This window comes from Haemaphysalis longicornis, unplaced genomic scaffold (assembly GCF_048455015.1).
Source record: "Haemaphysalis longicornis isolate Haplotype H1 unplaced genomic scaffold, Haemaphysalis longicornis Haplotype H1 scaffold_2, whole genome shotgun sequence".
NCBI lineage: Eukaryota > Metazoa > Arthropoda > Arachnida > Ixodida > Ixodidae > Haemaphysalis > Haemaphysalis longicornis.
The window spans coordinates 169,495,194-169,505,442 of NW_027526295.1; the positions used below are offsets into that span (position 1 = coordinate 169,495,194).

The window sequence follows — 10,249 nt, forward strand, 5'->3', positions numbered from 1 at the left end:
GTAGTGGCATGGAGCCAAGCGCTGCGCGTGCACGCCCTACTTCTGCGGACCTCTCTTCGTTCCTTCTGCAATGAAATCCGTTTTACTTACGTTTTAAGAGTTTGTCCCCTTCAATTCCACCTGCTTCCTGTCTGAAAAGCAAATGCATCAGTTTTAAAGGCGATAGCACGCCCTGTCTGTCATTGCCTCAATTTAGCCTTCCTTCTAACAGTTGAAACAATTCGTCAAAACAAACTATGTATCTGCAGAAGCCTTCAAAACCACTAAAACTACTGGCGTAAGTCATTCACGTCCCCATTATTTACCACAAACAAAACCTCAAGCACATTTGAGAGAAAATGTAAGTACATAACCGGGAGCACATACTTCCGGTCTTTTTGCTATGAATAAACGTTGGGTTGGGTCTTACAATAGCAATCGAAGAAATCACGCGTTAAAAAACTGTGCAAAAACCCTCCAGCTCGTGCGAGATAATAGCAAGCAATAAAAGAATGGAGCTCCCGGTAATCATATTCCAGTCAAAACAAGAAATGAAACGTAAAGCGAAAGATGCGCTGTCCCAGAAGGTGGCCCGCGATCACTGCCAAGACGAGAAAATCGAATTGCCTTAAACTGACCACCACTTAATCCCCCATGAGATAAGGGAAAAGCGAGAAGAAGAGCGTCAGGTGTGGGGCCGGTGAGAGGAGGAGTTACGTGCTAGTGGCAGCCGATAACTATCATCTTTCGACGAAATTTTCTGTCAAGCAAGCAGATAAGCGGACATTTTTTTTTCAAACATATTTTGCGAGCCCAACTTTCAAAATCATTAAGATCTTTGACACCGTTTTAGCGAACGGCCACACACCGCTGCCCTCTCTTTTTAACCAAGACTATTCTAATAAATTTCTCGTTACTAGCCCGTTTTTACGCCTTTTCCAGAATTTCTGACAGGACATGTTAGAGAAAGGTCTGCACACTATTCAACTGAATCAACACTGTTACAACGGGGGCACGTTGTAAAAATACAAACGTACCTGTGCAAACTTCAAACAAACCGATAGTAAACATAGTGCGCTTACAAATAAGGTGTACATTTAGTTCCCAGATTTCTCCAGGACACTTCGTTCCCATGCTGTCACATTGGCGTCGCACATGCACTGCCTGTTATGCCGGGTGAGCCTAAATCCTTCATCCTCTGAGGTTTAAGTAAGCCAGAAGGCTTTGTGGAGAAGTCTTTCACAGATTTTTCGGTATTTTGCAGTTTTCGTTCAAGCAACAGAAACCACATAGAACCATTTATGGGCCTGAAAGGTATTGAACCATTCATGAAAGAATGGGCGCGAGTAGCGCGCAGGACTGGAGTGGTTGGAATTGGGTGGGAGAGGTCTTCGTTCTGCAGTGCACTTAAAGAGACTGCTGATGAAGATGATGATGGTGGTGGTGGTGGTGGTGCTGCTGGTGGTGGAGGTGGGGGTGGCTGAATTTTTATCTGAATTATTTGACTTTATTTATCCCTTTACTTACGACATTCCTCCAAAATAACTGCTATGTGGTAGCGAAAATCATGTGCGGTTACACGAATATAATACGGCAATCCTCAGTCAAGTTGCCTTTTGCCCTTGGCCTCCTCTGACATAAATTATGTATACTCTGATAAGTCAACCCCGTAAGCTTCCTTCGTGGGTAACTCCTTTTTGTCTGCTTCAACGTCGCGCAAGTTCTAATGCATGTGACCACATTTTAATGGAAAGTGTCGTAATAGTGCCCCGGTCAGGCTAATACCCTATATCCACCCTACCATGGTCAAACAATCGGGTTACAAAAAAAAAACAGAACCAGCAGTAAGCGTAAATGGGCTTATAGTGGGTTTATGCTGAAACGTGATTATATTTCTTTACAATTCAGGCAAATTCGAGGAATATGTGAACTAAGAACCATTGGAATCGAAGCCATCAATTTTTATCTTTAAAATAAAAAAAATGAAATACACTTACACAATCGCCGCGTCTGGGAGGCGCCATCCACCGAAAACAACAACAAATAAAAACGTCAGTTTCGGTTGCAGATAAATGCAATGTTTGCCTCAGAACGGCAAGAGAGGGGGAGACGGAAAAACAATTTATTAGAACATGCCGGTTATAGATGTGAAGCAGTGGAAGTCTTGCTAAGGCTCTAAGAATTGCCGTGAATCTGCAGACTATCCTATTTTGATCAAATTGGAATTCACATTATTCAGTTTCAATTTCTTACAGTATCTGACAAATAGTATTAACCGATACCGAGAATTTGGGAAAGCAAGATAAAATGAATTGGGTGAGTCAAGGGTTTTTATATGTTTCGAGACCTTCTAACATTAAGTAACGTGTGAGGTCTGCAAGATCCATTACGGCAGCTTGAGAATTTACAAGTACCTTTATTTATTTTAGTAAAGTAACCTTGAAAGTTCATTGTTTTAACTGCACCTGCCGAAGGTGGCGTATTTTCCCGAGCCAGTGCAGACATTTGTGAACTTTTTTAAAGTTGCACTATAAACAGAATGGCCAAAACTTCTGGCCAAAACTTAGGCCAAAACTTAGCTCACCCAAAGACGTTGAGACAGCCAGAAGCACCAGAAAAATGAAAAGCTGCATGGTGGGCCGCCTTCTGAAAAAAAAAAAAAAAACTTTGCTTTAAGCACTTTTTCTCAACAATACACATGATCCGAAAAACACAACTTTTTGTAGTTACGACAAGCCAGAGAACTATCTTTTGTGTGTTTTTAAAGATTTTGCGCCTGCAGTGACACAGTGACTGGCAACACGTGTATTCAAGCAGCGGCCTAATATAGGTTTATAAAACGATTTGAAGAAACTGGGTGTCCTTAGCATGCCCCTGAAATCACATGAATTGGAATTCAGTAAAAAAGAACGAAATATATCCAGCAATAATTTGGTCGCCGATGTATGCTACTGTTTATTCCTTACACTGCATGCCATATATATGTGAGTGCCAGGGCCATTGATGCCGGTATTCTACTGTTTTTGCTATAAAAACTGCTCCTTAATAGCGGGGTTGCTTAAATTTTTTTAGTGATATCGAGTAAATCATAACCGTAACATTATTTATTGGCATTTTGTTACTATTGATACCCAGAATGCAGAGCAACCGAAGTCATTGCGTTTCAAAAAAAAACCCTGATGATATCAAAGGTAAAACGCGAATTTTCTAAGCTTGCGGTACAAGTCCTTTGTGTCTTACTTCGGCAAAAAACAGGTACGCTGGCATAAGAACGGAGAGGTTTGTTTTACTTTGTTGGTCCCACGCATCGTGTGTGGATGAATGGGACCAATTATCGCTGCCCTGTTACACTAAAACCAGAGAAGAAATCAATTTTTAGGCCATAAATGAGGGGCAACAGTATGAAAATGACGAATACGAGGAGTTCAAAAAAATTGCATTCGGTTAACAATCCCCGTACAAAATAAATGTTACAAGAAGACCAGTAATCTTACCTCTGTCGTCTAGCGCAAGGTACCACTGTAACCCTGCAGGCTTCACAGAGCAGAGTTTATAAGCGGCAGAGATAAACAGCGATATCGGTAGAAATGCGTGCCGTTGCAGTTACGCCACACCTGTCTTGACGTACCTTCGATCTCAAACAATTGAAATCGACTGAGTGCCCATGATGATAACGGCACAGAAACCTCAGTTTTGCGCGTGCGCATTTGGACATCTGAGAAAAATAACAGCCATATCTTTACTTCAGTGATTGCAGCCTATCTTCTGATTGAACACGTATTCAGGCTGATAGATACAAGAAATTTCTCACTCCAGCTATTGTCGTTGCTTCGCGCTGTGAGTGCGTCATCTTGGCGTGATTAAAGTTCGGGTGGTCAAAATCACTGCTGAAATCAAGTGCACGTCACCTCTTGTGTGACGTTGCGTAGCGCCGAAACTGCATTTATTGAGTAAAATAAAACATTACATCAGCCGATAATTTTGTCCGAATATGTTTTCGCATAACGATTATCAGTACACATCTAAAAATTATAGGGTACTTTTAAAGTTTCCTCATAGCGAGGAAAATTATGTTTCCCGTAGCCTGCAGGAACACTTGAAATGAACTAAGTAAAACTTTACATAAAAGTGAAAATTATTCGGTTTGGTGACACATTTATTTATAAAGGTTTCTAGCGTCATTAAGGAACAACTCTATAAATACTGAAAACAGCCCGCCTTGAACTGCTCGCTAAACTCTGCATCGTTTTCAGAAAACCTTGTAAGAAGAGAACCGAGCAGGGGAAGTGGAGTGACATTGATGGGACTTCTAAAGCTCGTTTATCGCAAATTAGGTGCCACCGTGTTGCGCCAAGCCACACAGAAACGACTGATACTTTTGAGGTGGCGGCGACTTTTGTTCGTATCGATGAACTTATAGTGTTCCAGAAAAACGTTCCTCACAAAACGCTCACTATATAAGACGTAAGTCAGCACGCGTACACGCATCCAGCCGCGTGTCGGAAAGAGATTACACCGCGCCAAACGCCCGCAGCAGAGATTTTACGTTTCTATTGAAAGCTATGCCACCCTCGCTTGAATCTTTTGTTCTGTCAAATGAATTTTCCCATCCTATAGATAGCGACGCGGAGACTTGATAAGCCGCTGTGGCTCAGACACATGGGACTTAATAGGGACGCCAAAGTGTAAAACCACTCTGGGTTATATCAAAAGGTCAGAGTGTTTCGAACACCAAAATTCCACTCGCAATAGTAGCTAGCAGTTACTTAATAGCTTCGAAAATTCGAAAAGCATGAAAACAAGTACACTTGTACACATCTTGTGACATCAAGAAAATCAAATGGTGAAGCTTAGGTTCGGTGGACCTTGCCTACACGTTCATATAAATCGAAAGTTGGAGAAGAGACATGTAAATGTAAAATTTATGCGAAAGGCCCTGGTGAGCACATGTTTCTTCCTAACCTTCAGCCCTCAATTATTACTAAGCAAGTACTCTTGCCGCAACAGTTGGTAAGGTTTATTTGATTCCATACGGCTTCAGTGCTTTCCATAGCCGCATGTATACCTTTACACATTCGACGAAACACGAGAGCTATTGCTCATTACTAAGCGCGTTGTTTTGTTACCACTGCTGCAAGATTTGTTTCAGTTTCTATTTTGGTCCAATGTTTGCCATAGCTGCACGATGCATCAGAGGACACGTACGTGTCAATGCCATAGCTATTCCCTTTGATGCTGTGCTCCCATATAAGCGGCAAGCATCAGCGAAACTTCGGGATTGCTAGCGTGATAGGCTGAACGACGTGTACGGCAGTAAACCGCCTTGCTGGCAAATCACGAGCGTAGTTACTAGTGCTACTGTAAGGTGGAACTACCTTTTTTGATTAAAATGGCTTGAATAACTTGGTACGTGGTGACTCTTCACGATTGGTGACATGACGTTTCCCGTCACCTCATAATGGAAAGGGGACGGGAGAGGGAAGTGACAGCTACAAGTCGTTATTTCGGAAGAAACAAAGCAACAACTGCCGTCGAACAAAACCCGAAATAGCTTTGAGTAGCGCGACCTTTAAGTTGAAACAATAGCTTATCCAACATTTGGCGTACGTTTAATCCAAACTTAATCCCATATTTTGCTACGTGCCTAGAGAAATCGGGTTATTTGGTAGCAAGACGCGTAGAAAAATCAAAAAATGGTATATTGGTCCTCATATTCACACGCTGGAGCCTTATGATTCGGGGGAAATATTGTTTTAGGATCCTAAGGTGATCTCTAACACTCTTGGGTGATTTTTAGTAAAGTTTAGGTAAAGTTTACTACAGCAGCGTTTAGGATATGAGAGGCGTACAAGTCCCAAATTCCCTTTAATACTAAATACTTGAATTATGGGGAGTAATGCACGGGGCTTCTTTATTAAACGTACTACTGCATAAAGACCCTTCCCGTGCGACCAATGTATAACTGGGCTGGCGCATTTAAGGCTGTAAACACGTAGTTTCTCAATTCGTTCCAAGATTTACCAGTTTCAGAAGCCGTATTTCTTGCAAAGATCGCAAGCGCGTAGTTCGTTTGTTTGCACAAGGATATTTAAGCTAATAAAAAACAGCGGAGGATGGTAGCCTTTACCAGCCCGTGCTCTACTTTTTTAAAGCTGGCGCATGATGAGCTAACCAGGCCTACGACTCACTTCCGGTAAGTAATAGTAAAAGTGAATACTTTCTGTCAGTTGCAGTTCTCATTATCCTTACTTTTCTTGTTTCTTCGGCGTGAACTTACCTTTCGGGCCATCCAACTTAACTGAAAAACTTTGTTATGATGTATTTCGCTTGGTACAACCATCGCGCCTGGACATGATAGAGCTACATATGCACTCGGAGCTTAAACGAGCTTCGCAACTTAATAATTCGCTTGCTCAAAATAGTCCTGAGGTCCCAAGTGGTGCCATTGTGTCCTTTAATTTCATCGTCATGGTGATTTTTCCATTTGTATTGTTTTAGTTTTTTTATTGAAGTTATTCTTGTTTTTCGTTTCCTCCAGGGCATTCACGCGTACCATATGAGGGCCAATGTTTTCGTATCTTTTGCTCTGTTCTTCACCTTGTCAGCAGTGCAAGTTCGCTATTAGCGTAAGCGTGCTAGTTCTGTAATTATCATGCTGAAATTACTCCTGTAGGCTTCGATCCATCTACCAAACACACGTTTCTAAGTCGAAGTCCACAATACACCCCATAGGTCCACTTTTTGTTTACAAAACCGAGGGCTCAGTGGTGATGCAGAAGTCCGTGTTGCACTTGCATTTCGTAGGAACCCGGGTTCGAAACCAAGACCTACCTATTTATCTTTTTTTTTGCTATCATGCTGCCAGCACTGTCGGCCATATCTTTCGACATCTTTAGTTCACGCCAACGCCGGACGTGGCATTTTCACTTACTATCGCATTGATGCAATCGTATTCAAAATAGAAAGGCGGAGTAATAAATATAGAAAAATTGAAAGGAAACGTAAATCTGACCAACATTTAGAAGGGAAGGCATGCGCTATATATTGGGGCGCTGCTAATGACCACATCATTTTCGAGCTTCCTAAACGCTCACATTTTAGCCTATCTGTCTGTCGGCCCGCCCCGAAATTTAGCAGAGCGGGAGAAGAGCATGTGGAAGCATGCTCGGACACGAAGTATGTAGGTTGTATCAACGCCGCCTGTATTAACATTGCCTGACGCGTCGCGCGCTTTTCAATGGGAAGGGTAGGGACGCTTAGTTCAGGCACTGATCCGCTATGTGGCGCGTGCCGGCGGACATTTCGCCTTACGTCACTGCTCGCGATTCGCGAACGCTGCACCCACTTCTACGACGTGTGTCTGTCAGCTTGCCTGTTGGGCTTCAAGGGCCGTTTCGCTTACATCTTATCCGTGACGGGGCGCTATAGTTCTGTGGCGCACTGGGGATCAAGTTCAACGTGTCGCTCGCTTCATACTTGCTGCACTTTTTCCAAAGATAAAGACGGAGGCAGACTGAAATAGTCTAAGAACATACTGATTGTCGGGTAGACATATAGCTAACAGAAAACGATATTTTCGGATGGGGCAGCCATTATTTTACTGATATTTTTCTTTCTGGAGTATTTAGAGAAGAAAAAATTGCGTGCACGTTTTTTGTTCAGGCGCTTACTTCTACGATTACTTTCCAATAATATCACGTGCTTGTAAACTTCAGAAAATTATAGGAAACAAAAGGATAAGCAGGTGCGATCCCGCCACGCTGTCCGGGCGCTTCTACAGTATAGTCCTCAATTTTAGAAGTGCGTACCGATGCGGAGTGCAAACAGGGGGGTCAAAACAATACCTAAATGGGGAGGGAATAGAGGGGGGATGCCCCACACAGAAAATTTCAGGGCCTGTGATCCGAGTAGATAAGCGCGCAAAGCCGGCATCAGCCTGCGGCAGCGCAAGGGATTTTGTTTCGTGACAAAGGAAGTTTTATCAGTGACAGACCAAGACAGACAGGCATGGTGAAAAACAAGAAGGCGTAGGAGCGCCGCCTCGGGAACGCTAAACAAACTTTCCAATATTTTGCATAGTTTCCGAGAAGCGGCGCTGGCTGGCGGACACGAAAGCACGCTGGAAGGCTACGGAGCAAGGAAGGGTAGGAGAGAGCAACAGGAGAGTGGCTGTTTGGCCATTTTTCGCTCACGCGTTAGGCACTGTTTATACAGGCGGCGTTGGTTGTATTCACTGGCGTGGCGCGCATTCTAGCAACCATGCGCGTGCGCAGCCATGCTGTTTATCAAGCGTCTGCATTGCTAAAGCGAGGACGCACTGGTTACGTTGGACTCAACGAGATAGCTGTATCTCTCCGTACTGGCGCCCGATAAAGCACAGCACATGACAACAGCGAGCAGTTCGTTGTTACAAACTGGACCCCACCGAAGTGTTACGTGTAGAACCCTATGAACTACTAATCACCAGGCACGGGTGAAATCGTCGCACGAGTGGTAAAAACCTCCGAGCCTACGTATGCGTGCAACTGCGTAGTGATGTACCAAGTCGCCTGCGTATGCAAGTGAAAGCCAATTGCAACCTTAGATCTGTCACCTGTTTAAGGACAACGACATAAATACTGTTGCTGAAATTTTGCCCACGGAACCCAAACATAAGCGATTTGTTTAAAGGTCGCTTGCCATTCCAAGCGCTTGTTCCGGCTGGGCAGTGCGTCACAGCACGGCTCGGGAAACCGCCTCGCATGCACTAGATGCTACGCTAAAATGGTATCTAAATCGACGGGCGCATGAAACATTTCTTCAAAACCATTAGTTGTTTTTAGTATTCAACCACGCATTAGATGGCACTTGTGGCGGCCTCCCTGGTCGCCGGCAACTGCAGCGTCGGCCTCTCGCACACCGTGTCGCTTTCGCTCGCAGCTGCTGTTTCATTCTCCAGCTATGCGAAGTGCTCGAGGCCAGGTACAGCGCCATCACATACCGTAAGTGTAATGAATAACACCGTTAAACCTAGATGTAACAAACCTCTATGAAAGAAATTCCTGGATTTAACCACGTTCTTCAATTCCCTATTGCCAGCCCCATCAAAAGCCATGTGTTTGCGACCTCTATGCAACGAGGCGTAGCGACGGTTAAACTCCGATATAACAAACTCGCTATGCTTCTGAGTCAGTTTTCTTATAACTTTTTCAGAAAAATTCGTTTTATAAATGCACTAATGAACTAAATTCCGCCCGCCCTGCGAGCTACCTCGCGTTCCCAGGTGTGGATGTGGTGTCGGTTCAAGACTTTTGAGGTGCCAGGCCTGCCATTCGACGTGTAGTCGCGCGTCTTCACTGCTACCTGTGGTGTCGGTTCGTCGGTGATGGTTCTGCTGCCAAAAAAGGAAACGTTTTGTCGCGTCAAGACAAGCTCGCAATTTTAAGTGCCGTCGCCATTGGCGAGAAAGAAGAATGTCGCCGCCGGGAACAGTCAAGAATTTCGAAAGGGAAACAACGCATCAAGTTCGCCAGACGGCGGCCTTTCAGCATACCTTTGATTCCTGAAACTCGTTAATGGTCCGAAAGCGCCAAAAGGCAAAGGTGATACTTATGTTTGTGAATGCAGGGGCAAGTGACCTCGCTTCTTGTGCGAAAGCAGCGGGCGTAACTCACGCAGCTTTTCAATGCGCACGAAATCCTTGAAGGGTGAGTTCACCTTCACTGATGTCCAGTATTTCGGCTTCCTTTCTGCTTCATTCACGCGATCGCTAATTTGAACCCTGCATGTAACGAAAAATTGCGATTTTTATCTCTTAGTTATACGCAGGCTTAACTGTATATCTGTTGACACCACCACCGAGATTCTGGTTGAAACGTGGCGGCCGATGCACGCTGGTGTTCTTTTTTTTTAGAGAGATGCGGGGGCAACGCGCATGCGCAAGCACAGCGGACACTGTCATGGCAGTTTTGAGCGTTGCCAAGCCAAGAAATTGGCCGCTAAACTTTTCAATGAATACCATCTATACGGCAAGACCATTCCGAACTGTTAGACCGCTTTTGTGGCTGATTATGCAAACACATGCAGCACAAAAGAAACCTGAGGCGTATTTGAGACAAAATATTATTAGGCAATGAGCCTACCAGTGTTTGTTTAAGAAAACACGTTGGTTTTCACGACATAAATTTAAAAATAATTGAGAACGGCACCGAAACGAAACGAGATAAAAGCAAATATCAAAACAAGCATGTCGGCTCAAGCTATCGTATACGGACAACAGAAGCAAAAGGCC

General features: G+C 44.0%; 1 long non-coding RNA gene across 1 annotated transcript; it reads right to left on the reverse strand.

Moving 5' to 3' along the window:
• Positions 1-1,851: 1,851 nt before the first annotated feature.
• LOC144169486 (uncharacterized) lies at positions 1,852-3,612 on the reverse strand. Its single transcript, XR_013322457.1, has 3 exons — positions 3,474-3,612; positions 2,564-2,625; positions 1,852-1,989 (listed from the first exon to the last, which is right to left on the reverse strand). It is a non-coding gene; the product is annotated as an uncharacterized LOC144169486 (long non-coding RNA).
• Between the last annotated feature and the right edge of the window lie 6,637 nt (positions 3,613-10,249).